Source organism: Morone saxatilis, unplaced genomic scaffold (genome assembly GCF_004916995.1).
Source record: "Morone saxatilis isolate NCDOM2014 unplaced genomic scaffold, NCSU_SB_2.0 Contig2, whole genome shotgun sequence".
NCBI classification, from domain to species: Eukaryota; Metazoa; Chordata; class Actinopteri; family Moronidae; genus Morone; species Morone saxatilis.
Genome location: NW_023339762.1, coordinates 22139841 through 22144496, shown reverse-complemented (window position 1 = coordinate 22144496; position 4656 = coordinate 22139841). Strand labels below are relative to the sequence as shown.

Here is a 4656-nt window from a genome sequence, read left to right as displayed (position 1 = left end):
ACACCCACAAACACACACAGCCTCTCTGTGTCAGTCAGCAGTGTATTCAAAGCCCTTTTATGTCCTACACTTTTGTCCTTCAACCATTAATAAAGGTGTTTTGTACATTTGGCTGATTACCGCCACGTGGTTTGTGCGGATGTGTGAATGCGGGGGCCTGTGAGAGTGGTGGTGTACTGTTTAGCGCACATATCACTTTTGTCTGAATGTGTTGCTGATGGCTAAATTTGTCATGAGTGAGTTTGGAACCAGTTTTCATCAATGACAACCAACCAGCAACGCAGGGGGAAATGATTTCCCAGTTGGCTTACTGGAATATCAAAAGACTATACAGCCCGTCACATGACTCACCTATGATAGATGGCAGGGAACTGGGGAGGGGAGTCAGATCACATGATCAAGTTAAATCCTGTATCCTGTGGCAACCAGCCGTTGTCAGCCATTGTGAGGCAGAGTCAAATCTGAAGGGCAGAAGACAAACAGCCAAACATCACGTTTCATACATGTGTTCCAAATTCAAAAATTAAAGGAAAGATAAATAAAACAGCAGGTAATTTAAACACATTCCCAACCATATCCGAAAATACTACACATATAGTAGAGACATCTTGTGACTCAAACTCAACTGGTCACGCTGAAACAGGTTTGGTGATCTAGTTTCATCTAGAGATGGATCAGAGTAGCACCCTTGTCAGCACCCAGCTGTGCTTTCATGAGCATGAGGATGGTGATGTAAGGTGACAAAGTAAACTGTCAATATTTCTTTCCCTCTCTTTCTCTCCCTGCCTGTTTCTGCCTCCCTAAGAGGCAGGGATGATTGAGCCCCGGCTAGGCAGACACCCCTCAGAAATACATTCAGGTTGCTCCAGTTGAATCAGTATGCATGAAGTCAAGCCTTCTCTGCTCTCTCATCTCCCCTCCTCTCCTTCTGTGCCACTGGACCCTGTTGAACGAATGAGGTGAGCTCAGCGGAATATAAGACCACACCAGTATTTGTCTATGTGTTTGTGTGTGTGTGCGTGTGTGTGAGAGTGAGAGAGAGAGAGTGCAGGTGTTGAACAGAGGGGAGCTGCTTTGAGTCCTTTTCTACCTCTCCTTGCTTGCTGCGAAGGTGGTTTTGAAGTGATGACGCCAGTTAGCCCGGCCCGTAGTCATAGCAACGTACATACATACAATGTACACACACATATATATAAAGTATACACACACACACACATAGAGATTGTGTTGTATAAGAAGAACTGCTTCCGTTTTTGAACAGTAGATGGACAGGTAGGTGAGTGGAAGGAGAGATGAATGGGAGGAAAAGCGACTCTTTTTTGTGTGAAGGTTGTCTGAAGCAATGACGCAGTGAGGTTGGCGTTATGGTAACTGTGGCAACCAACATACTTTAGCGTGGACACACACACACACACACACACTCACCACATAAAAAATGAAAAACACAAACACACATCTGCACTGGGAGAGAAGTGACAATATTCATATTTGTCCAAAGAAAATTCTGCCTCTCTTTGCTTTTATTCTTTGAGGTAAACATCTTTGTTTTTCAGTTACTCGCTTTGACTGCTGAGTACTTGTTTGGTGAACTGTCTGGTACATTTAACCAGGGCTGTAGCTTGGATTGTACAAATACTGAGGTCTTGAGTCCCCCCCACCGTCAACATTTGACCAGACACCAAAAACGAAGTCTCAGATTAATCATCAACCGTTCAATTATTTTGTCTCCCAACATGCTGTGTTGAAGTCTTTTCTCTCTGCCAAAAAAATAATAAAAAAATAAAAAAAATACATATACAATATAAAATATAAATAGTGGAAGTATACAAAGCGTAACATCCCCCTCATGGACCAGAAATAGAGGACATGACCTCAGTGTCCTCAATGGTAGTATGGCCCTGAATTAAAACAGTCAAAGGTCCATTATGTAAGATTTAGGAGGAAATGGAATATAATATTCATATGTATGTTTTCATTAGAGTATAAACACCTGAAAATAAGAATTGTTGTGTTTTCGTTACCTTGGAATGAATCGTTTTCATCTACAGAGGGAGTGGGTCCTCTTCTACAGACTACGCCATGTTAAACCACCATGTTTCTATGGTAGCCCACAACAGACAAACCAAACACTGGATCTAGATAGGACCTTTTGCATTTTTTTCAACAACTATCACAGCCACCGTAATTTCTCCCACACGCTTGAAAGCTGAGCTGAATTGAAATGGTTGCAACCTGCACACCACTATACCACAAAATCCTACACACTGTTCCTTTAACAAACAGTTTTTCTCTTGTTTTCCCTTTGACCTGAAAACGTGTACGTGTCTTATTTCACTCTGTTAGTGTCACTTTTATGTATATTTTGTCAACTGGTTCCTCTTCATTGAAGATTTATGATGTTAACATTGAGAAAAACAACAAACCAAGGCTCCTTTGTCCTTTGTGGCCATACGACCCATCAAATGGAAAGGTTCTAGTCTTGTGCACCATTATATACACATTTATTCAACATTCTTCCTCTTTTGACACACATAATGGTATCTTTGGAAACTTTGGGATCCAAACTAGAATTTAAAATAAAGATCTTTGGTTCTGAATAATGGTGATGGTTGATATTAATACCTAGAAAGTGAAAAAAAGCTGGCTGTTTTTAGCCTACATGCAATGTTCCTGTTGATTGTTGGGAAGCTCATAACGCACATTAAAGTTTTAATTCTAAAATTACACAACCAGGCTGCAGTAACAAACTGATACGGCTTTGACAGCCTAAAGATCACAGTATTCTGAGAAAAATGTTCAACCAGGCCAACTGGATTCATGGCCAATAAGTCAAATCTGACAGCTAATTCAGCCTCATTCCTCACAGAAGGTCTACTGTCTTTGGGTCATTACAAACGCCACCCCCTCAGTCTTCAAATAGAGTATGTGTGTAGTTTTTCCATTGATCTGCATCCATTCAAAGCACCCAACATCCAGCTGAGTCTAAACGGAGCCATACAATAAGCCCATGGCCTCTGTCCCAAGAGCAAGGGGAATTAACGTAATCCATTTTTTTTTCTCTTTTGGTGACAGCTGGCTCAGGTTTTAATGGACATTCCTAATTCTCCAAGTGTCTCTGGCATTTCTACTCTATTTAAAAAATAGAGAAAAAAATGTATTTTTATGACGTGTCCACATCATTATAGCAAAATCTCAGGCACGGTAGCACCTCCCGTTTCCAGGTGGATCAAAAGCGTGTGCAGTATCGAGTTGTTGAAGTGCTGAATGTGGCAGGGAGACGAGGTAAGAGGAAGCTCTTACTGAAAGTGATGATGGTGTGGTAACGTGAGATAAAGTCACGAGGGCCAAGACCTGCCTCATCAACCTTCCTCTGTCATACACACACAGATAAAATCTTGATATCAATACATACATAAGCTGACAATGACCTTAGAATTAAATACCCAGCATGCCTGCAGCTTCCTCCAGTATATCACAAAGAAATATAATCAATCAGCTCTATTGTTTACATACACTCCTACAATCTCTTGCAGCAGATTCCGGGGGCATTTCAAAGAGAAATTTCATAAACACAAGTATAAACTTACAATTCAGCCTTAGCTATACTGTATGAATAATTGAAAATGTGCTGCATAGCAAATTGATTTACAGGCTGCTGGAGATAAATTTGGATTCCCGGTGACAAAGGATTGTGTTACATGATTACACTGCATCAAAACACCAGTGCAGGAATGGCATTCTCTGGCAGTCATTCATACTAAGACAAAACACCATTCATATCACGTACATGGCTACGGTGAGCTAGAGCGACCACACAGTGCAGAGCTGGATGGATTAGTAATGAATCACCCAGGGAGGAGGACTGTTGCATCTCTCTCTGGTAACTCCCACATTGTCACATAGACATGATACAACACAGTGGAAATCAAGCTTTGAATGATAATAGATGAGAGAAGGAAACACAGCTATAACAGCATCAAAGACCCAACCTGTTGGCAAATGAGTTGTAAGGATCTGAAAATAAACACACGCACATATGGAGGCTACATCACAGATCCCTACCGTTTTACAGCCAGGAAAGAGCAGCAGCCATATGAACCGTGGGGGTTTGCTGAGGAATTGGTATTCACCTCATGTCGCACAGGGGGGGAAAGAGGGAGAGACAAGGGGAGTAGAGGAGGGCTGGAACAGTCACTCACCCAGAGCCTCAAGTCTGGTTAGGATAAGTCCTCTTACCTGGCTGAGCCCGTCTTCACATCGCCATCTGCCGCTCTGCTCCCTCTGAGCCAGAGACCAGGAGCCAAACACCAAGAACCACGCCAATCCCTTTTACTGCTCTTCTGTCTGGGAGAAGAATGAGTGTGTTTGCATGTAAGGAGACAGACGACAGTGAGAGACAGAGGACGTGTGTGAGGTTAGGAGAGGCAGAATCTACAAATGTGGGTGTGTGTGTCTGTGTGAAGGGGAGATGGAGGTATAAAAGTCTGATGGGTTTTCTTTTGTTTGTATCCTGGAGGAGAGAGAGATCCACAGGCGGCAGCTTCGTCTAGGTATATGCAGCAAGAGGCTGTGCGGTAGCCTTGGCAACAGAGCCAGAATGAGGGAGAGCGAGTGAACAAGTGAGCTGGAGAGTGAGAAGGAGAGAGAGAGAGAGAG

At 42.7% G+C, this 4656-nt stretch overlaps 1 protein-coding gene across 1 annotated transcript in view; it reads right to left on the bottom strand.

The window, feature by feature from the left end:
* ptpn5 (protein tyrosine phosphatase non-receptor type 5) overlaps positions 1-4546 on the bottom strand; it is a 16840-nt gene extending 12294 nt beyond the window's left edge. Inside the window, exons 1-2 of the mRNA XM_035664371.1 lie at positions 4237-4546; positions 352-461 (exon numbers count right to left, since the gene is read on the bottom strand). The gene's annotated coding sequence lies outside the window, so the exon portion shown is untranslated. The remainder of the gene's footprint in view (positions 1-351; positions 462-4236) is intronic.
* Positions 4547-4656: the final 110 nt, after the last annotated feature.